Below are 25,428 nucleotides of genomic sequence, written 5' to 3' on the forward strand. Positions count from 1 at the left end.
CCTAGGGTACATTTGTTTTCCCACTGAAACATTACTTCCCTCTTGCCCTGCTTTCATACTGTACTCTTCAGAAGCAAATCATTAAGTATAGTCCAAACTGAAAAGATGAGTCCTGTTTTTTGAGGGGAAAAATATCTACATAAATTATTTGGAATCCTTCTGTTAGGGAGGTTTGTCTCTTGTCTCTCATTTAAAAATTTATTAAATTATTTATGTCAACATGGACAACTGGATATTTTCTTTATACTGTAGTTAAAATATGTGACTAGTTTTTCTGTTTTGTTGCTCAAATTGTTCCACTTTAGCAATTGGGAGCTCTTTTAGTTGGCTCCTGCATCCTTTTGACTTACCCCCATTATTTTGTTTTTTTCTGAGCACTCCCTTACTCTTCGGCACAATGTGATGCTTTAAGCTCATTTTATATGTTCTGTATTCTAACCTTAGGATCAGTCATTTATCCAAAGAACCCTGGTTCCCTTTATTGGAAAACTGTAATAGAAACCACTGGGGACTGGGCACTGGGTGTAGCCACTTTTTAAACAAATGGTTTGCTCAAGGGCTAGCACTCAGCCAATGACACAATAAGAATCATAACTCTGGTGCCCTGTACCTCTACTCTCTAATATTGTGCTAATATGGCCACCTTGTCTTCATACATGTGGTCAGATAATTGGTCTATAAATACCTGGATTTATACCCTCTGGACAATTTTCACATCAATCTACTGTACCACTTTTAAAGTATGCCTTAAATCATATGCCTTTATGCTTTTAAATCATATGTAATGACAGAAATGATTTCTGGTCATTATACATGTCTTTCTCAACTCTATAGCTGCCCAATTACCTTACCACTAACTCTTAAAGAGTAAGCAGTTCTTTCTCCTTTAAATTTCCTTGGCCATCAAATTGCAATGTTCCCATTCTTGTGCATGAATAATCCATGAATGAACTTCACATAAGGTCTGACTCCTGACCCTCTCTGTATTCCATGCTCATTGTGGAAGAAATGCTTGACCAATATTCTCCACTATTAATTTTATAGTCTCACCTCTTTGCATAGAAAATATTCTGACCAATTTTAACATTTCAAGTAGAAGAAGTTGGCTCTGATTTTGTTCTTGGTTTAAAGACAGGGGAGAGTAATTTGATAATAGACATGGTAAAAACTTGTGCTTTATTTTTCTTTCCTCAGAAAGTATTTCTGTTCCATCAAAGAGAATGTGAAACCTCACCCCCTTAAACAAACAACAACAAAAACTTGATTGTTTTCCATTTTAATTGATTTTCAAAAGTCGGGATAAAATGTTCTCAACTCTCTGCAATACTGAAGTGTCTCTACTAGTTGCTTTTCTTAGACCAGGTCATCACTTCCTATCAAAGGTTAAGAAATAATTGGGCACTGAATAAACTGATAAGGAACACAAGTAAGGGGGAAAGAAACAAGATTGAAATGTCTAAATTCTATGTTATTTCTAAAGGTTAGAAAAGAATGCATATTTTCTTTCTAAATGTCAATTTAATCTGAATGGCAGTGAACCTCGAATAACATTTGAATTTAATGTGGAACTTTTGAAAATGAAGCAATTGCCTAGCTAACTGCCTGTTTTGCTTTTGGGTGAACTTCACGTTTGGCTTTCAGTTGATGGATAACTGAAGTATTTCCATTTTCAAGTATAAACATAATAGTTGGCTGTTAGAAGGGGGGAGAGAAGCTTTATTTTTGGCCAGCGATCAATCTGGGATTTTATTTTGGAGGCTCAAAAGGCAGAATAATGAATAGTGTTATGCAGTTCATCTGACTGGATGCCTAATTAGGATTAGAAGGGACCAAGTATTGAACATTATTCTGGACACTCAGAACTGCCATTTGGAAATCCTGTCCATTGTCTCCAAACATAATGCTTCTCTCAAGGCAAGTTTCACAGAAAAACTAAGTACGTTGCCAAATTCTTCACAGGGTATATATATATATGAAGGGTTTAATAAGCCTGGAAAGACAATTGGCTAGTAGACTTTTACTTCCTGCTAATCCCAGGGATGCTTTGAATAGTTTTGCTCCAACTTTTGATCTTGACCAAACTATCAAATGAAGCGATCTGGGTTCAGTGTTACACAAACTGGGCTCTGGGAAGGGTCAGTGGTCAGAAACATTGAAGGCCAAAGGAAGAAATTTAGGGTCATAGCTGAAAAAAGCTGAGGCCAAAGAGATAATATCCCAGATACTGATGGAGGATGATAGAAGGCATGACATGGTAGTACATTGTGCATATTTGTGGATCAGTTATTCTCTCCGTATTAACCATCTGAGTGACCACTAATCCCTGACTCTCAGGAGCTGTCTAATTTTTCTGATATTCTAGTGGGATTACTAGTACCTATTTACTTATATTAATATTTCTGGAGATTGTAGGCATTATTCCTTTTTTTTTAAAGATTTTATTTGAGGGGTGCCTGGGTGGCTCAGTCGTTAAGCGTCTGCCTTCAGCTGAGGTCATGATCCCAGGTCCTGGGATCGAGCCCCACATAAGGCTCCCACCTCTGCGGGAAAGCTGCCTCTCCCTCTCCCACTCCCCCTGCTTGTGTTCCCCCTTTTGCTGTGTCTCTGTCAAATAAATATAAAATTTTTTAAAAAATATTTGAGAGAGAGAATGAGAGAGAGAGAGAGATCATGAGCAGTGTGGAGAGGTAGAGGGAGAGGGAGAAGCAGGCTCCTCACTGAGCAGGGATCCTGACGCAGGACTCTATCCCAGGACCCCGGGATCATGACCTGAGCCAAAGGCAGACACTTAACCAACTGAGCTACCCAGGCACCCCTGTAGGCATTATTCCTGATAAAATGTCTGCTGGAACAACATTTCAAAACTCATTGACATGTGGAAATCTTATGATCCCTAATTGATGAATAACTTTGGGGAAAGAACCTACTCTCTACATATCAGAAAATGATGGAATTAGACTAGATTCCCAAGGTCATTTAGGGTTCTAACATTCTGGAAACAGATTTGTTTAATATATCAAAAATGCAAGACTTAAAAGACCATGGATTTCCAAAGTCCATATACTTCTAGAAAAGCCACCTTTCTAAAATGTTTTTAAAAATGTTGAGTGAAGTTAAATTATTTTAACATGGCATTAACAGAAATCTCCCTCCTAAATTATTCATTAATTTTTTAAATATATATATATATATATTAGATAATAGTCTTTCAAAATAGTTCCTTTAACTGCCTTTGCTCTAACAGTTTCAAATAGAATGTCCATAGTTTATGCATCTGGCATCAAATAAAATTGGAAAGAGAGTTACGGAGAGGAAAGGCCTATAAAGTACATTGATATTAAAGTTATACTCAAGAGCTAGCTATCCTTTATTCTAATTTCCTTTGTAGTGCAGACAGAGAATGTATAGGGCCTATTTCAGGTCCTATAAAGAAAACTAAACACCATAGTAAGAACAGATCCCTGGCAGTATCCATGCTAAGACACTAGAAATAGCTACTTCCCATTTCTCCACTTATTGTAGAGTCAAAATATTCAACCTGTCCTAGGTCAGATCTTCCTAACTGTACATCAAGAGAACAAAAGTCACAGGATGAGGCATTATGTTATCATGGCAAAACTTTTGAAGTGGGTTATCAAGATGACTTTCATAAATTCTTTATTAGATATTCATTAATCACAAATGTGCGTTGCTGATCAATTCCCAAATGAATCCAGCACATTGTTCCTTCTTATCTCTTTTGATATTATCATATATCATCCATGATCTGTCTTCTTTATGTCCTGATGCATTAATAACTTAAGAAGATGATTGCATTGTATGATTTTCCTCTCTCTTTCTCTAAGTTTCCCGGATTCCATATCCCAATTTCTGCCCTATCTCTCACCGAGAGGGGAAAAATATATCCTGGGGCCTAATCTGGTTTGCTCTTTGGAAGAGTTGGGTTTCTCTAGAATGCCTGCAATAGGAAGAGACCTCTGTTTTCAGTTTGGAATGGACAACCAAACAACTGCTGGTTTCTCCTCCTTGAATATCAACTGCCTGTCATCTAGTTTGCATAGCTCTTCTTGTCATGGTTACTTTTTTTAGCAAGCCAATAAGCTGTTGCTGGTCATCTCCCCTAAGTAAAGAAACCTAGGCTTAGAATAAAGGTTAGGATCAGAATGGATCTCCATTCTCTGAACCTTCCTGTGCCCAGGTATTCAAATTGACTTAGGGCTCAAAGGTTTCACTTGAACTAGGGCTGGTAGAAAGCCACCTATGGTTTGTTCCTCCTTGGATTCTGCCTATCCATATATGATACTCCCAAGATTGCTGGTTAGCTATAGTCCAATAGAATTCTTGGAAATAATTTTTAGCAGATCATCCAAATCTTGCTTGTTCTGGAATATAACTGTGTGTTTGGATCATTTGTCCAGCTACCAAAGTTTTCATGAGCTTTATTGGTTTCATGAGCTATCATGTCACCATTCTATTCTTAAGTCTCAGTCTCAAATGAATATAATCCCAATGACACAGGTTTGGGTTTTTTGTTTATTTGTTTTTGGGGATTAGCTCTGACTGAATTGATCTACCAGTCTTTTAAGATTAACAAGCCATTTTAAATTCTTCAACCTCTAAATGTAATTATTTTTTTTTAATTTTGTACAAGCCTACTGTCCATATTACAGTGTGCTGCTCAAGAAACTGATGCAATGGGAAGAAAACAGTTTTCATTAAAAATATAAAATATTAGTCCTTTTAAGGCCATAGAGGTAGATTCGTGCAGAGGAAGTCCCTACAATGACAGTAATTTTGGTATAACACTGCTTCCTTCATCTGTCCCTCCAGCACAGGAGTGAATGGCTTCCTACCTGATGGTATTATCTAGGCTGCCTCACTGCCCCCTTTCTGTCCTTTTGCTACCAGTGATCCATTCCTTGTGTTAAAAATTATCTCAGTTTCTATTTTTTTATGGAACTATGCCTGATAGACTAACTGCATTATTTGGAGCAAGTTACTAAAGGAGGTTATAGCTCAGTTTTTTGTTTTTTGTTTTTTGTTTTTCTCCTCACTTTACAAATGGAGCTAATAATAGTTGCCTATGGTACTACTGTGAAGATGAGAGATAACTTACTGTGATATATAATTGGAACTTAATAACTCACAACTGTTAGATGACTGTTATTATGATAGTGTTAATGTTTGTTAGTTATATGTGCTATTGTCATTAGAATAGAAAATTAACACTTAAGTCTTGAGTGTGTTTTTCCCCCTACCACACCATGGTTGGGTCCAAAGAATCAAGACATTCCCACCCATGTTATCATTTGAAAGCTCAGTGAAAAACAATGCAAGCAGGGAAGATTGTTCATATATTTTTTTTCCCCAACCAATGAAATAATTTGCGAACCTTAAATACTTGAGAATATTACTTGTAGAAAATTTAGGGTACAAGAAACATAATCTAATTTGTGTGTATGTTATGCATGGAAAAGCCTAGTAGAAATGTGTTAGCTATGGGGAGGAATGTGGAATTTTGTGAGAAAGTATAAAATTTCTTTTCATTTTATTTCAATGTTGGTTATATTTTTATAAAACAGCATAATATATTGTATCATACTAAATTTTCCAAAAAAAAAAAAAAATTTCCCAGTCTGCCCTACTTACTACTATTAAAGAACCAACTCATTATTTTCCCCTGAAAGATTTTAAGTTCTTAAATGTCAGTATCTAATGTGGATAAGAAACCCAAGTCACACAGTGTCAAAATACCCATTTCTAAGAGTCTCGGAGAGGGTAGCCCCATCCAACCTGGTGACTGAAAGACAAGCCCTCTCCAACAGAGGGCTAAAAACATTTCTGTTTCTCTAATTAATTTGAGTAGGAAAGCAAATTTTTCATTGACATCATGGATAGAAAGATCAATGATGCTGAAGCCAGAAAAGCTTGGATTCCAAAGTTTGTTATGTCACTTCCTTAGCTGTGTGACTTTGGACAGCTCACCTAATGTATTTAGCCATCACTTGCCTCATTAAAAAAAAAAAGGACTAATAATAGTGGCTGTAGGAAGCACATGATGGCAATAATGGCATGTCCTCAAGAAAATGGATATGGAAATAAACTTTCCCTCTGAGAGCTAAGTAATGAAGTCAACTCATAATCCTCCAAGTGTTATGTACTGAGACTCTGAAAACACATAGAGCTTGATTTTTACCCTGACTCCCCCCACCTAGTACTGGGTATTTTTGAGGAATTTATTCAAATTCCTTAAGACAACATTTCCTCACTTGTACAGCAGAAATAAAAAGTAACTATTTAAAAGGTTGTTGTGAAAATTAAATTTTATAAAAGGAAAATAATTGGAACAGTGCCTGGTTTATTACTGAAATATCAACTCACTGCTGCTGTGATGGTTTACAATAGAGATGTTAAAAATTGACCCTCTTGGGCCTCGGCTGCAGCAAATTCTTGCTAGACATGTCTCCAAAGGCAAGGGAAGCAAGGGTATAAATGAACTATTGGGACTTCATCAAGATAAAAACTTTTGCACAGCAAAAGAAACAGTCAACAAAACCAAAAGACAACCGACAGAATGGGAGAAGATACTTTCAAATGACATGTCAGATAAAGGGCTAGTATCCAAAATCTATAAAGAACTTCTCAACTCAACACCCAAAGAACAAAGAATCCAATCAAGAAATGGGCAGAAGACATGAACAGACATTTCTGCAAAGAAGACATCCAAATGGCCAACAGACACATGAAAAAGTGTTCAACATCACTTGGCATCAGGGAAATAAAAATCAAAACTTCAGGGAGATACCACCTCACACCAGTCAGAATGGCTAAAATTAACAAGTCAGGAAATGACACATGTTGGTGAGGATGCAGAAAAAGGGGAACCCTACTACACTGTTGGTGGGAATGTAAGCTGGTGCAGCCACTCTGGAAAACAGTATGGAGGTTCCTCAAAAAGTTGAAAATAAAGCTACCCTACAACCCAGCAATTACATTACTGGGTATTTACCCTAAAGATACAAAGGTAGTGATATGAAGGGGCACGTGCACCCCAACATTTATAGCAGCAATGTCAGCCCAGATGTCCATTGACAATTGAATGGATAAAGAAGTTGGAATATTATGCAGCCATCAAAAAATAATATCTTGCCATTTACAATGATGTGGATGGAACTAGAGGGTATTGTGCTAAGTGAAATAAGTCAATCAGAGAAAGACAATTATCATATGATATCACTGATATGAGGAATTTGAGAAACAAGGCAGAGGATCATAGGGGAAGAGAGGAAAAAAATGAAACAAGATGAAACCAGAGAGGGAAACCAACCATAAGAGACTCTTAATCTTAGGAAACAAACTGAGGGTTGTTGGAGTGGAGGGGGGTGGGAGAGATGAGGTGACTGGGTGATGGACACTGGGGAGGGTATGTGTTATGGTGAGCGCTGGGTGTTGCGTAAGACTGATGAATCACAGACCTATACCCCTGAAACAAAGAATACATTATATGTTAATTAAAAAAAAAAAAATGACCCTCTTGAAGAGACTCTTGGGCAGCAAAATGTGAAAGTAACCTGACTGAAGATAAGAACATATAAAGAGAAAGACTGTGTCGATCAAAAGGTGAATCGATCATGAATGAAAGAATAAGTATAGAAAAAGTGAATGGCAAGGAAAAACATTGGCAATGCATATTCAAACTGGTCAACAGGAAAGGATGCCCATTAGACTGAAGTTAGTATCTGGGTTGCCTGGCAGGTCCATCTGAACCCATGCTATTAATTATACAGCCTTATTATAGCTTCTGTTTTCCTTTTATGAAATTTTGATCAAGTACACTTCTGATACTTTGGCTTCTAAGTAACCTACAGTGAAACAATTCTGGTCAGACCAAAAGTACTGTTGATTGATCCAAAATCTTACATGTCTCATGGAAAATTAGCAAACTGTCATTCTGATTTTCACATAGTGATTTGTGTCTTGTTATCATGAGCCAGCATCTCTGAATCCACGCAACTCTGTGGCTCTGATGAGACTATCCGTGGAGATAGCTGGGTTTAAGAACAACTGGTGATTGGCCTCTTACTAACTATTGACTATTTGTCAGATTCACAGAACTCTGATCATAGGTTGTTAAAGAACTAAGTGCTCCGAGAAAGGGGAATCCTCCTACAGTGTTGGTGGGAATGCAAGCTGGTGCAACCACTCTGGAAAACAGTATGGAGGTTCCTCAAAAAGTTGAAGATAGAGCTACCATATGATCCAGCAATTGCACTACTGGGTATTTACCCCAAAGATACAAATGTAGGGATCTGAAGGGGTACGTGCACCCTGATGTTTATAGCAGCAATGTCCACAATAGCCAAACTGTGCAAAGAGCCAAGATGTCCACTGACAGATGAATGGATAAAGAAGGTGTGGGTATATATACAATGGAATATTATGCAGCCATCAAAAGGAATGAGATCTTGCCATTTGCAACGACATGGATGGAACTGGAGGGTGTTATGCTGAGCGAAATAAGTCAAACAGAAAAACATGTATCATATGACCTCACTGATATGAGGAATTTTTTTTTATATGAGGAATTCTTAATCTCAGGAAACAAACTGAGGGTTGCTGGAGTAGGGGTTGGGGTGGGAGGGATGGGGTGGCTGGGTGATAGACACTGGGGAGGCTATGTGCTATGGTGAGCGCGGTGAATTGTGCAAGACTGTTGAATCTCAGATCTGTACCTCTGAAACAAATAATACATTATATGTTAAGAAAAAAAAAAAAGAAGAAGATAGCAGGATGGGAAGAATGAAGGGGGGGAAATCGGAGGGGGAGACGAACCATGAGAGATGATGGACTCTGAAAAACAAACTGAGGGTTCTAGAGGGGAGGGGGGTAGGAGGATGGGTTAGCCTGGTAATGGGTATTAAAGAGGGCACGTTCTGCATGGAGCACTGGGTGTTATGCACAAACAATGAATCATGGAACACTACATCAAAAACTAATGATGTAATATATGGTGATTAACATAACAATAAAAATTTTAAAAAAAAGAGCTAAGTGCTCCGAAACACAGAGCAAAGTACATAACACTAAATACATGCTGTTTAATAATAGTAACAACAAAATTATGAAATGCTTGAATTTTGCAAATGAGGAGTGTTGTCTGCATTGCTGTGAGGGAGACAAAGGAAGATAGTCTTTGGTATCTACTTGTACCTGTTTTCTTAAAATTTTCAGAAAATCCTCTTCAAATAAGCAATTAGGTCACTGCCAAAGGGCATATATTTTAGGTTTTTCTTCAGAAATGGAACTTTTTCCATTATGATCAACAAATTACTAATAACCCAAATTCATTCTTCTATTTACTCAATCCATTATCAAACAGGTAGTTTAGTCATTTATCATTCAATGAATATGTATTAGATGAGAAGTGATATCCTAGAATACTGAAACTATAAAAACTAATGGTAGGGGGGTGGGAGGATGGGTTAGCCTGGTGATGGGTATTAAAGAGGGCACGTTCTGCATGGAGCACTGGGTGTTATGAACAAACAATGAATCATGGAACACTACATCTAAAACTAATGATGTAATGTATGGTGATTAACATAACAATAAATAAATTAAAAAAAAAACTAATGGTATAGTTCTGTTCCTCTAGTAGTCAACCTATAGGGGAGAAATATAGAATAAAATTTTTATAAAATATAAACAGAAAATTACCATGTAGTAAGATAGACTCTATAATGAAAGAATGCATTTACCACTCTGAATAAAAAAATAAAAGGCATGAACACAAATAACATTCCAACTGGATATTAAGGCTGATTAGTGTGCAGGAGTAGAATGGATACCCCAGGGAAAGTGGCAAGTGCCTAAATTTAGAGTTCTGTTAGGGCACCAAATGTTTGAGATTGGTCATAAGTTCAGAGTTTTCATAGCATTGCATTTGTAGGTAAAAACATTAAGTGAGGATAGAGTGATAAACTGGGGTAAAATTTACATGAGCTTTTCCTATGTCATGCATGCTAAGAAGTTGAACACCCCACAGATAGTGGTGTACTGGAAAATATTTTTAAATACTGTCTATAATACTATTTTATATATATTTGTGTAGAAGCATATAAAAGACAAGAAACATAATCTTTGTTTGGGATATATTTCTCTTTGTATTGCCCAAGTGGACAATATGCATTGCTTATATTGATGAGTTTAATTTGCTACCATCATTCTTTAAATAAATCAGACTAGCCAAAACTGTACTAACACTACAATGTTAACACGGTCACTCTTTCTTATTCTCTTAGCATTTAATGTCAGTTAAATTTTATGTTCCAAACAAGATGAAGCAAATTGCAATGAAACATTGTGAAAATAACCAGGAAAAGTCAATTGGATTTGTTATAGTGAATGCAATGGTATCAGAAAAAAAAAAAAAAGATTAGATATAAATTAATGAACCATTCAACTAATGGGAAAACAACACTAGATATACTCTGTCTGGATAATTTATGTCATTTTTAACATTTACACTCAAATTAGAAAGCTGAGTAACCAAAATATTTCTACTTTCATACTAGTCTATTAGAAAACTTTGGATAACACAGAAGAGATTCTCCAAGGATATCTTGTCACTATCTTTTGCAAAAGCTGCACTCCCCATTGCCATCATTAATCTTGGCTTTCAACACTTCAACACAAGAGATAAATAGACTATGTGAATTTGGAAGTAATGATTGATTAGACTAACACCCTTGACAGGAAGACCTTGAAATCCAGATGTGTATAGATCCCCTTTTCTCATATATAACTTCTAAATTATCCTCATACATTGTTCTGCCTGATTGACTTCTTTTGCTGTAAGGAACAAGCCATTCACATATGTGACTTGGAAAACATCAAAAACACTCCTGGGAATTGCATGTCACAGTGGCTGTTCTAATAATTAACCACTCTCAGGCAGAGTGGGATTCAATTAAGCAAAGCAGCCTTCCAACTAAAATTTAAAAATGATGTTGAGGCTCCAGAAAAGTTGTTCTAGGGAAATTATAAAATGAAAAATAGGAGAAAACAGAAAAGAAAATGCTGAATATCATCCATAATATAGAAAGGAAAATGTGTCTTTGGTTCAAATAGTTTGCATCTTTGTATTTCTGAAATCTCACTCAATGTGTGTTCCAAAAAAACCTCAAAAGTAGAACTGAATGAAGATTTATCTGCAAAAAAAAAGTACAATATGAAATGGAGTCCATTGGCATTAGTAAATTCTTCTTTATTAAAATCACAGATAAATGTACAGAGCCCAGGATTCCATACTAATACTGTTTGATGTCTCATACCTCAGGGGAAAAGGGTAATTAACTCCTGCACAAGACTTGCTACAGATTCAAGGCAGAAGTTAGCTTTCTGCTATGAAAGAGGGGACAAGAATCTGACAGAATGCCACCTCCATGGCTCAGAAACACAGGGAATACCTAACACTCAGGCTGGACCAGGACAATACTGTTCCTGTCTCCCACCATCAGCATAGCGAGCAGTATAGTTTACTACTCAGAAAAGAACATAGAAAGACATCCTTCTGAAACAGAGATGTACAGTGATGGCTGAAAGGCAAGGGTGGGGCAAAAACACTGAGAAGAACTCAACAATCACAGCCACTTTTATAAACACCAGTCATAATTAATGGAATTTGAAGTTCGTGGTGCACTGACGGGTAAACCGAACAACACTAAAATTTACCCAGCTAAATTCCTGATGAGATTGGCTTAATCCTCTACAAGTGAGAAGAGACGTGTGTATTTTTACACATTGATAATGCATATCTTATTTTCTAATATACTTCATGGGATGTTCAATCAATACTGAGGGTTTTGGGGGGGGGATGGGTTAGCTCAGTGATGGGTATTAAGGAGGGCACGTACTGCATGGAGCACTGGGTGTTATACGAAGACAATGAATCGTGGATCACTACATCAAAAACTAATGATGTACTGTATGGTGACTAACATAACATAATAAAATAAAATTTAAAAAAAAGAATTAATGGCCCTAAACAAAATTAAAAGGTAAGAAAAAACAAAAAGTGTATTGTCAAAAGGAAATGCAATAAAAAAGGAAGGACTTGATTTAGAGATGACCTAGTACTTGGAGCCATCAGACACTTTTTGATTAGTTTTTAAAAATTTAGTGGATGAGGGCGCCTGGGTGGCTCAGTTGGTTAAGCGACTGCCTTCGGCTCAGGTCATGATCCTTGAGTCCCAGGATCGAGTCCCACATCGGGCTCCCTGCTCGGCAGGGAGTCCACTTCTCCCTCTGGCCCTCCTCCCTCTCATACTCTCTGTCTCTCATTCTCTCCGTCTCAAATAAATAAATAAAATCTTAAAAAAAAAATTTAGTGGATGAAAACAATGAATTGTGGATCACTACATCAAAAACTAATGATGTGACTAACATAATAAAACTAAATAAAAAAATAAAAATAAATAAAGATTCAGTGGAAAAGGTGAACAACCTGGAAAGATGCAGGGAATTTCATCAAAGAAATGGGAACTGAAGTACAAATCCTACCAAGAAAAGTAAAAGATATACTAGGGAGAAAGAGAGAGTGCACCGAACATAGCATCCAAGATGATGAGAGTAATATCAAACATTTTAACATATATGTAATTAGAATTCCAAAGAGAGGAGAGAGATTGGAGCACAAAAAATTAGAAAAAAAAATCTGAAGCAAACAGAAGGGCAAAGATAATAAAGGTAAGAGCAAAAACCAATGAATGGAAAACAAATTTAAAAATAGAGAAAATTAATGAAATTAAAAGCTGGTTCTCTGGAAAGGTCAATATAATTGATAAGCATCTAGTCATACTGATAAGATTGAGAGAGAACACAAATTATTACTATCAGAAAGGAAAGAGGGGTTATAATTACAGATTTTACTGACATTGTACTGAATCCACAAATCAAGTTGGGAAGAACTGACATCCTGAAATTACTGAGTATTCTTTTTTTTTTTTAATTTTATTTTATTATGTTAGTCGTCATACATTACATCATTAGTTTTTGATGTAGTGTTCCCAGATTCATTGTTTGCGTATAAAGCCAGTGCTCCATTCAATACGTGCCCTCCTTAATACCCATCACTGGGCTGACCCATCCCCTCACCCCCTTCCCTCTAAAACCCTCAGTTTGTTTCTCAGAGTCCATAGTCTTACTGAGCATTCTTATACAAGAACATGACATACCTCAATTTATTTGTCTTTGATTCCTGTTACCTGAGTTTTATGCTCCCCACATAGAAATATTGTACATATTTTGTTGTATTTATACCAACATTAATTGATAATGCAGAGGTTAGAAGTGTTAACCCCCATACAGTCATAAATCATGTATAACTTTAGAGTCCCAAAACTTAACTACCAATAGCCTACTGTTGATTAGAAGCCTTACTAATAACATAAACAGGTAACATATATTGTGTATGTTATATATACTGTATATTGTACTCTTATGATAAGGTAAGCTAAAGAAAAAGATGTTAAGGGAATTTTTTTTAAAGATTTTATTTATTTGACAGAGAGAGACACAGCAAGAGAGGGAACACAAGCAGGGGGAGTGGGAGAGAGAGAAGCAGGCTCCCCGCTGAGCAGGGAGCCCAATGCGGGGCTCCATCCCAGGACCCTGGGATCATGATCTGAGGCAAAGGCAGACGCTTAATGACTGAGACACCCAGGCGCCCCAAGATGTTAAGGGAATTTTAAAGAAAATACATTTAAGTACTGTACTGTAAAAAAATTCTATGTAGAAGTGAACCCGTGCAATTCAAACTCATACTGTTTAAGGGTTACTGTATACGTAAATATTCTTTGGAAGGAGATAATATCAATAATGCAGCATTTTAACTTTCAAAATCTAATTGTGTGTTGCTGGTATATAGGATGACAATCAATGTTGTGTATTTGCCTTGTATCCTGCAACCATAATATAATCACTAATTTCCAGAGGCTTCTTTGTTGTTGACTCTTTGGGATTTTGTACATAGACAGTCAGGATACCTGTAAACAAAAAGTGCTTTATTTCTCCATTCCTTTTCTGTATACTTTTATTTATTTTTCTTGTCTTACTGCATTAGCCAGAACTTCCAGTACAATGTTGAATAGGAATGGTGAGGATGGACATCCTTGCCTAGTTTCTGATCTCAGTTGAAGCACAACTTATTTTTCATCATTAAGTATAACTTTAATTGTAGATTTTGAAAATCAAGTTGAAGACAGCCCCCTCTATTTCCAGTTTGCTGATAGTTTTGATCATAAATGGCCATTTGGTTTAAAAAAATGCATCTTTGATATAATCATGCATATTATTTTCTTTAGCTTGTAGATATGATAGATTACATTAAATGATTTTGGAATGCTAAACCAGCTTTGAGCAATGGGGATAAATCATATGTGGTCATGATATATGATTCTTTTGCTAAAATTTTGAGGATATTTGGGTCTATGTTCATAAGGTATATTGGCCTATAGTTTCCCTTTATTGTAATGTCTTTGTCTGATTTTGGTATTAAGATAATTCTGGTCTCATAGATTGAATTAGAAATTGATCCTTCTGTTGTATTTTTTTTTGAGGAGTTTGTGGAAAATCACTATCACTTTGTTAAATATTTTGTAAAATTCAGTTAACTCATTTGGGCTTGGAAGACTATTAATCACTGCTTCACTTTATTTAATAGGTATAAGTTTATTCAGGCTATCTTTTTCTCTTTGTGTGAGTTTTGGTAGATTACATCTTTCAAGGAAATGGTCTGTTTCATCTAGGTTATCAAATTCTGGAACATAGACTTGTTTATTATGGTTTTAATTGTTTTTTTTTAATTCTTTCAATGACTCCTCCTTCATTTATGATAATAATAATTGGTATCTATGTCTGCTTTTCTTTTTTTTTTGGTGGGGGGGCCCAGGGGTTTAACCTGGCAAGAGGCTTTCAATTTTACTGATCTTTTCAAAGAACCAGCATTTGATTTCACTGATTTCTTCTATTCGTTTCCTTTTTTTCATTTTCATTGATTTTTACTCTAATTTTAAGTATTGTTTTTGTCTTACACTGGGTTTGATTTTCTCTTCATTTTCTAGTTTCCTAAGATAGAAGCCTATATTACACATTTAGGCCTTTCTTCTTTCTAATAAATGCATATTCAGTGCCTTAAATTTCACTTTAAGCACTGCTTTCGATGTATCTCATATGTTTTGATATGTTGTATTTTCACTTAGTTTAAAATATTTTAAAATTTCTCTTGAGACTTCTTTGATCTCTGTGTTATTTATGGTGTGTTGTTTAATCTCCAAATATTTTGGAATTTTCCAGCTATCTTTCTGTTATTGATTTCTAATTTAATTCCACTGTGGTCTGAGAACATACTTCATATGATTTACCTTCTTTTAATTTTGTTAAGATGCACTTTATCACCCAGCTACTGATTTGGTGAATTTCATGTAAGCTTAGGAAGAATTTATATTCTGCTGTTCTTGAATGGAATATTCTATTAATGTTAATTAGACCCAGTTGATTTAAGGTGGTGTTCAGTTCAACTGTATCCTTACAGATTTTCTGCCTGCTAGATGTATCAATCACTAATCAATGGGTGTTGTCTTCAACCCCAACTATAATAGTGGATTTTCCTATTTCTCCTTGCAGTTCTACCAGTTTTCGTCTGAAGCATTTTGGTGTTCTGTTGTTAGGAGCATACACACTTAGAAATGCTATGTTCTCTTGGAAAATTAATTCCTTTCTCATTATGCAGTTCTCCTGTTTCCCCGATAACTTTCTTTACTCTGAAGTCTATATTGTCTGAAATTAATAGGGTAAGTTCAGCCTTCTTTTGATTTGTGTTATCATGGTATATCTCCTTCCATCCCTTTCCTTTTAATTTGTGTCTTTATATTTATTTTTTTTAAAAAGGTTTTATTTATTTGAGAAAGAGGGAGTGTGTGTGAGAGAGCACACAGGAGCGGGGGGTCAGAGGGTTTGGGGGGGAAGGGCAGGGAGGGGCAGAGGGAGAGGGAGAAACAGGCTTAGCAGGGAGCCCCATGAGAGGCTTGATCCTAGGACACTGGGATACTGACCTGAGCTGAACAGAGATGCCTAACTGACTGAGCTACCCAGGCACCCCTGTGTCTTTATATTTAAAGTAGTTGTTTTTTTAAATCCACTTTGATTGTATATTTAGACATTAATATTAACAGTGATTATTGATATAGTTGGTTTAATATCTCCTGTACTGGTAACTGTTTTCTATTTGCCTTTATGTTTCTTTTTCTTTATTGCTCTCTCTCTTTTTTTCTTTTTGGTCTTCCAAAAAAACTATTTTTGCTTCCTCTAGTTTTAATTGAGTATTTTTATGATTGTATTTTTGTATTTTCTCTTTTTTCTTATCATATAATATATTTTTAAAGTTATTTTTAAACCAATTTATTGAGGCATGGTTGATATATAAAAAGTGATATATATTTAACCTATATACAGTGAAGAGTTTGGAGATAAGAATACACCCAAAAAACCATCACCACAATCAAGGCCATAAACATATCCATTACTTTCCAAAGTTACCTTCTGTCTCCATTGTTATTATTTGTGAGTGTATGGTAAGAACACTTAACATAAGATCTACTCTCTTGGTAAATTTTAAGTATACAATGAAGTATTGTTTGCTATAGGCATAATGCTGTATAGTAGATCTCCAGAACTTATCTTAAATAACTGATTTTTTTTTTTTTTTGCACTTTAAGCATCACTTCCTATTTTCGCCTTTCATCAGCCCATGATGATCATCATTCTACTCTCTGCTTCTGTGTGTTGGACTAATTTATAACCCACATATAACTGAGAGAATATATTTCTTTTTCTGTGTCTGGCTTATTTCACTTAGTATAATGCCTTCAAGATCCATCTTCATTGTTGCAAATGGCAGGATTTCCTTATTTTAAGTGGGAATAATATTCCATTGTGTGTGTGTGTGTGTGTGTGTATACACACACTACTATATATATATATATATATATATATATATATATATATATATATACCACATTTTCTTTATCTATTTGTCCATCTATGGACACAGGTTGTTTCCATATCTTGACATTGTGAATAATGTAAGGAACATAATGTAATCAACATAATATTGATTATCTCTTTGAGATCCTTATTTAATTTCCCTTGGATAAATATCCAGTAGTAAGATTGCTGGATCATATGATAGTTTTATTTTTATTTATTTATTTTTTTTGAGGAACTTCTATGCTGTTTTCCTTAATGGCTGCACTAATGTACATTCCTACCAACAGTGTACCAAGATTTCACTGTCTTCACCTCCTTGACAGTATTTGTTATTCTTTAAAAAATAATTGTCCTCCTAACAGGTGTGAGATGATATCCCATTGTGGTTTTGACTTGTATTTCCCTGATGATTACTGATGTATTTCCATATACCTATTGGCTATTAGTTTGTCTTTTTTGGAGGAATGTCTATGTAGTTCCTTCCTATTTTGCAATTGGATAATTTATTTATTACTATTGTGTTGCATGACTCCTATTATATTTTGGTTAATAATCTCTTGTCATATGTATAGCTTACAAATATATTCTCCCATTCCATAGACTGCCTTTTCATTTTGTTGATTGCTTATTTTGCTGTGCAAAAGCTTTTTAGTTTGATGTAATCCAACTTGCTTATTTTTGCTTTTGTTGCCTTTGCATTTGGTATCACATCTAATAAATCAGTGCCCAGATGAATGTCAAGATTTCCCTAGGCTACTTCTAGAAGTTTTAAGATTTCAGGTGTTAAATTTAGTCCTTTAAAGATAAATGTCCATTTTCATGTTTTTTGACATCTGGATAGCCCATTTTTCCAACATTATTTATTGAAGAGATAATGCTTTCTCCTGTTGTATAGTCTTGATGCCATTGTTGGAGAATAGTTGGCCATATATGCATGGGTTTATTTCTCAGCTCTCTTTTATGTTCCATTGGTTTATGTTTTTGTTTTTATGCCAGTACCAAACTATTTTGATTACTATAGCTTTTTAATATAATTTGGAATCAGGAGTGTGATGACTCCAGCTTTGTGTACTTAACAATTACTTTGGCTGTTTGGGTTCTTTGTGGTTCCATATGAATTTTAGTTTTGGGTTTTTTTTGTTTTTGTTTTTTTCCCTATCTCTGTGAAAATGCCACTGGCATTTTGATAGGAATTGCTTAAATATGTAGATTGCTTTGGGTGGCTTAGACATGTTAACCCTATTCTTCCAATTCATGAACACGGGATATCTGTCCATTTATTTGTGTTTTCTCCCATTTCTTTCATCAGTGTTTTATAGTTTTCATTGTATAGGTCTTTTACTTCCTGATTAAGTTTATTCCTAAGTATTTTATTCTTTCTGATAGCACTTTCAATGGGGATGTTTTCTTAATTTCTTTCTTTTTTTTTTTTTTTGACAGTCAATTGTTTGTGTATAGAAAAACTCTGATTTTTGTACATCAGTTTTTGTGTCCTGCAACTGAACTTGTTTATCAGTTGCAATAGCTTTTGGGTGGAGTCTTTAGGGTTTTCTATATATAAGATTTTGTCATCTTTTTTTTGTCATCTGCAGTTAGAGACCATTTTACTTCTTCCTTTCTGATTTGAATACCTTTTATTTGTTTTTCTTGCCTAATTGCTCTGGGTAGGACTTTCACTTTTATGTTGGAGAGAAGTGATAAGATTGGGCATCTTGATTTGTTGCTGATCTTAGAAGAAAAGCTTTCAATTTTTCATCATTGAGTGTGATGTTAGCTGTGGGCTTTCCATATATGGCCTATATTATACGAGGTTCATTTCTTCTATATCTAATTTGTGAACACTGTTTTTTTATGAAAAAATATTGAATTTTCAAAATGTTTCTGTGTATCTATTGAGATAAATATATGATTTTTACTCATTTTGTTAATGTGATGTATCTTACTTATTGACTAGCATATATTGAACCATCCTTGCATCCCAGGAATAATTCTCGATTAATGATGCTGTATGATCCTTTTAATGTGCATTAAATTCAGTTTGAGAGTATTGTGCTGAGAATTTTGCATCTATTTCATAATGTGCATTGGCTTGTAATTTTCTTGTGGTGTCCTTTCATGGCTTTGTATCAGGGTAATGTTGGCTTCATAAAATGAGTCTGTAAGTGTTCTTTCCTCTTCAACTGAGGGGGAAAATAGATAGCAATACAATAATAGTATGGGACTTCAGTACTCCACCCTCATCATTGGATAGATCATCCTGAAAGAAAATCAATAAGGAAACAGCCAACTTGAACAACACTATAGGCCACAAGGATATAACAGACATATATAGTATATTCCATTTTGCAGCATCAGACTATATATTCTCAAGTACACATGAAACATTGTCCAGAATAGATCATGTGTTAGAACACAAAACAGGAAAATTTAACACAAACACAAAACAAATTTTAAAAGATTGAAATATATCAAATATCTTTTCTGATCATAACAGTATAAAACTGCAAGTCAATAACAGGAGGATAATTGGAAAATTCACAGATACATGGTAATTAAACAATACACATGGGTGATTCTCAAATGTATTAGACTAAGTGAAAGAAGCTGGATGCAAATGTCTATTACATGATTCCATGTATATGACATTTGAATAAAGCCAAACTATGGAGACAGAAAACATATTGGTCATTGTTAGGGCTGGAGCTGAAAGTAGAAGATTAAGTATGAAGGGAAATGAGGGAACTTTTAGGGGTAATAGGAATGTTTCATGTCTTGATGATGGTCATAGTTATATGACTATGCATTAGTCAGAATTAATAGAACTGCTAAATTCTAAAAGCTAAATAAGCTTCCAACCGGCTTTAGGAACAAAGAATCTATTTCTTTCTTAAGGACTTGGGGACCATGTCTTTCAGATGTAATTATCAAGGAAAATAGTACCCCTACCTCCCAGTTTCCGTGTAAAGGTAGTAGCCTACATTTAGTAGTACTGATTCCTTGCTCTAAAACTACTGCTTGTTATAAAGATGTGAGAAGTTTGTCTTTTTATCTATTTATTTATTTTTGGAGAAAGCCATTTAGCTAACACAGGTGGCCACCCCAATTACTAGGTGGCTCTACAATGAACTACAATGTGTGACAAATGGTGCTGTCAAGTCCTCTTACTTAAATCCAGTTATTGTTTATCTTGAGAAGATGTATGTAATGGGTTGTATCTGCTTGGCTTTATAAAAGGGTGAGATTTTTTTTCTGTCTTTGTAAATCTCTTTAGCTGATTGACTGTGATGCCCGTCTGGCTTAATGCTTATTCAGTTATAAAATTGTGCTCTTCCTTTTGGAAATCTCTTTGTGGAGAGGTTTTCTGGGTTTGGAGCACATTTTGTTTCTAATTATATTTCCCCAATACTGATTACATCCCTCTTGTTTCAATAAAACCCTCCTAGTGGATATTTCCCCTTGGAAGAGGAGACTGGATATTAAAGAAGAGGAGAGAGAGGAAAAAGAGAAATCAGAAAATGCACCTCACTCATTATAAATACTATATAAATAAAAGTATGAATACACGAATAAATAATCAAGCAGACAAATGCATACATACACACAAGAGAAAACTAATATAGACAGAGAAAAAAGCCCTCACATTTCTAGAGCACATACAACAAAACAAATCTCTTTCAAGTAGGTGTGTTTGCTTATGAACATTTGGAGATGGAGAAAGGAGAATAATTCACAGAGTTGTTGTAACAGTCACCTGATGCTTCTTAAAATAGTGGTCAAAATAAACTGAGAAAATAAATACTGATTTCAAAGACTCTATTTGGGAAAGCAGGTGTTTCCTCTTTAAAAAGGACCTCTAAGGGCATTTGATTTTTTTTTTTCTTCATTGTCGTCCCTCAGAAACTGTCCTGAGGATCTACTTATTGTACTTCATTCTATCATTGGGGGGTTGGGGCTTTAGCTATTGTATACTGGAACATGGATTGGACTGCATTCAAAGTGTGAATTCCAATAAGAAATTAATAAAGTTCATGTGGATATTGTCTAGACAGTGTCCTTTTAGGAACCACTTGAGGAAGTCAATTTCTAGAGAAAAAGATATGATGAATCAGTCCAAATTGCAAAAGAGTGCAGCTCACAGAGTAATGTGGGAAAATATGACTTTACTTCAATAAAAATACTTCTTACTTATTTTAAGGACAGAAATATTACATTACTTCTCCAAAGTTATCTCACTAAAATGAATGTTATTATCAGTAATATCTTGGAATTTTACCAACTTCAAATTAAAAAAGCAAAGATCTACAAAAAGCTGTGATCTTAGAAAAATAAAGTTAACATAAAAATGAACAGTTTATTAAAATACCAAATTATAGGAATATTTCAAACATATATTAATTAAGAGACTCACCTAAGTCTACACTGCACAACACTCTCCCCAACTTCAGATAATTTTATACTGAATACTGACCTACACAATTGCCTATAGTGAGGTCCAGGCTTCTTGGAATATTCAAAGTCCCTCTACAACCTGATCTTTTCATTTGGCCTTATTTCCCAAACTGATACCAGGGTTTCTCAAACTTTACCATGTATCACAGTTACCTGGAAGGTATGTTACAGCGCAGCTTTCTGACACCTAACTTCAGAATGTCTGATTCAGTAGGTTTGGGTGGGACCCAATAACTTAAATTTCTAACAAGTTCATAAGTTATGTTGATGCTGCTGGTATGTGGACCACATTTGTAGTACTCTGCTGTAGCTACCTTGTGGGATACTTGTTCTAATAATCACCAAGTATGCCTTTTTGGCTTTTTGTTTGTTTGTTTTAATCTGCTACATCTTCTTCCCCCTCCCCATGATATCCTTTATACTCATCCTAGAGAAAATATATACCTTACCTCCAATTCAACTTTCTCTTAACTCTATGTAATTATTCAGACATTGAGACTTGCTATTTGCAAGTTACTGTGTTTCCCTGTTAATAGTGGCTTCAGTCCCAAAATAAAGCATATCCTAAACACACCCCCTTTTTAAGGACTTAAGATGTCCTTGAGTAAAATCAGCACTGATTGTTTTTTTCTTCCCTGGATTGCCATTATGATAATCTGTAGTCCCTTTTATTTAAAAATGTCTCTCTCTCTTAGTTGATAGGCTAGATCCATTCATGGTTGATATTTTTCCTGTTCTTTTAATTCATTTCTTAGAGGAGGAAACTAGTAATATCCTTGTGGTCAAGATACTAACTAAAGCTTGAATCCATAAATTGTGATAGACAACTGCCAAATGTCACAACATTTAAAGAATTTTCAACAAATTCAAGGGAGGCCTGAATATTGTATCAAGGTCTCAATAGCTGATTGTCTTTGTGTACTGATCTGTTAAGATCTCTTATTATTCTGGTGTATATGGGGGTAAGATTTAGTCTTAAGATTGAGTGAATTTTGGAAAATATTTTAAATCATTCAAGAAATTCAACTGATATTATTAAGCTCCTAGACTGCCAGGCTTTGTCCTAGGTACTGGAGATATAGCAGTAAACAAAAAAGGATATAACTCTCTGCTATCATGGAGCTTATAGTTTATAAGATTTGGTCAAAATATATCCTTTTGGACTAGATAAAACCCCTTTGCAACCTGAACCTGATTTTTCATGGTTATGAAGTTATGACATCAATGAAATATTCCTTACATTATCCTCCAACTGGTTCCAATTTCTGAAAAGTGAGTCCTGAAACCAGGAATAATTTGGCAGAGTGGATAGATTCACAAATACACTAGACATCTACTTGTCTACTCTGATTTCTTTAGAGAGGCCTCATCCCTCTTAAAATGCAGCAAGATGCAGGGCAATTGATCAAGGCAGAGGGGGATGATCATCAGCACAGCCTTGTCCTGATGTTTCCTCCCTTGACTCACTGGCAATCAGTTGGACAAAGTGAGACAAAGTGTATCCACAAACTCCTGATGTAATTACTTTGACATCAGCTAGTCAGTGGATGATAATAGAAATCTTTAGTGCCTCAAATCTCCTGAGCTCACAGATTCAATAAAACCACCTTCAACTCATAGCACAGGACCTCTCACTACAGTCATCCCTTCACTTATTCATTGTACAATCACATCCTCCAGTTTGCCAAAGAAGAAATAACTAGATCAGTGCTTCTGAAACTTTAATGGATATGAATCCTATGGAGATTTGTTAAGATACAGATTATGACTCAAAAATTCCTAGGTTAGGGTCCAAACTTTTAATTTCTAACTTCTAGATAATACCAAAAGTGTTGGTTGTAGACAACAATTTGAGTAGCAAAGTTCTATATACCATGTATTATTTCTCCCCAATTTCAGTTCATTACATTTGTTTTATATCTCATTACAACACAATTGACATAAGAAGACAGTTTTCATAACAAAGACATGGAAACTACATCCTGGCATCAGCCAAACCTTCTACTCCACTTAATTTAAGTTCCATACATACTCTTGACTTGCCTTGCTGTTGTAGTCATGGGAGTGTGAAAAATTTATATTCTGCCTCTTTTTATCTAATTTGTGGCTATATATGTCTGCCCTGAAATTGGTGACCCCGGATGTTCTATTTTTAACAGCTATACCTGATACATTACCTTTTTCAGCATATAAAATTTATTGTCTAATCAGTTCTACCCAGCATTTCTGCAAAAAGAAGTACTTATCTGAATTATTCTCCCTCCCACCCCCCACCCCACCAGCTCTGGGAATTGCCCGTGATCAGTGTAAGGGATATCTTCCGTTTGTCCATCCAGATCCATCTTTTTCTTCCTACTCTGTGCTAAGAGTTTGCCTACATCAGCATACTTCCATGACCTCAAACTTTAGTCAACAGGGAGAAAAACAGAAGGAAATTAAGGAATAGAGCTAGAAGAAATTGAATTTGGGGCATCTACTCCTCTATTTTTTCTCTGCCCAGTTGTTATGAAACAATCCTTTACATACAGCTAAGCAATGGGAATTAATTTTTGCTCCTTTCACTAGCTCCATCAGGTGTAAGAACATTAATGTTTACCCAGATGATACTGGCACTAGGACACTGCAATCCCTTATTAGCTTCCTCAAACTCTGCTCATGACTTTATATAAACTGATTGTCATCAGTTTGTACTGCAGTTCTATCCGTTATAATCAATAACATCTTTTCTTTACATTTTTAGATATTATAGGAAAAACCTCACCAAAGACTATGGAGTGGAGAGAGAGTCTTCATAGTAGGCTTTAGATCACTGGGGAAGCTCTAAACTCTTCCACAGTAAGAAAAAACCTTAAACATAACAATAACATCTTTTCTTTACATTTTTAGATATTATAGGAAAAACCTCACCAAAGACTATGGAGTGGAGAGAGAGTCTTCATAGTAGGCTTTAGATCACTGGGGAAGCTCTAAACTCTTCCACAGTAAGAAAAAACCTTAAACATAATCCAGCGCAGGATAAGGTTCCAGCATACAGATGATAATTAACATGATTATAATGGAACTAATAGAAGCCCTGTTGTCTCAGCATTTGACGCAACAGAGTTGACAGTTGGGAGTACTGATCTTTGGAATCCACATACCTTGTAAATAACCTAAATCTTAATGGGGACTAGAAATAAGATGTAAAGAGATTAACTTTTGCCTAATGAGAAAAGCACCCCAGTATTCAAACAACGGGTAGTGATAGGCAGAGAAGTGAGTAGATGTGGAGTAAGAGCTAAGCCATGTGTGCTGCCCCTGGGAAGTGCCTGCACACGGAAACATTAATTTGTCTAAGACTTCCGGAGAATTATTCATTTCACCCATTCCTACCTTTGAAGCATTTTAATAGAACATGTGGCTGTCAAAGTTGAGATTACAATAAAAGCCACTTGGTATCACTGAGGTGATTGTAACACTATAATTCTCCTGCCATTTTAATTAGTAATGCATATTGATCTCCAGAACTAGGCTGAACCAGGATCGCATGACATATGCACAATAGCACATGACTGCACTCATTTAGCAACAAATAGCCTTTGGAAACTCTCTTTATGTTTATTCTCATCATTTTGGTTCCATCTAATTTTTTTTTTTGCCTATATTTTCATCATTGTAGGCAACAAAACCCCAAGGGAGAGTTCTAAAGAGCTTCATAAGGAAAGGAAAGCTTTCTAGTGTACAGAAATTGGAGCTATACATCAGAAATTGTGGGTTCTCTGGATTGACCTGCCAGTAAATGGAGGTGTTCCATTTGTCATCAATGTGCAGTTAATGCAGATACAGCATTCAAGGGGAAACAGACTCCCTTGATAGAGCTCATGCATTTGCTCACTGATTTTATGTCTTTGTTTTCTCTCTCTCCTACCCCTTCTAGGTAAATCTGCTTACAAG

This window comes from Mirounga angustirostris, unplaced genomic scaffold, assembly GCF_029215605.1.
Source record: "Mirounga angustirostris isolate CCGP_5_RB_7025 unplaced genomic scaffold, mMirAng1.0.hap1 SCAF_6, whole genome shotgun sequence".
Taxonomy (NCBI): Eukaryota; Metazoa; Chordata; class Mammalia; order Carnivora; family Phocidae; genus Mirounga; species Mirounga angustirostris.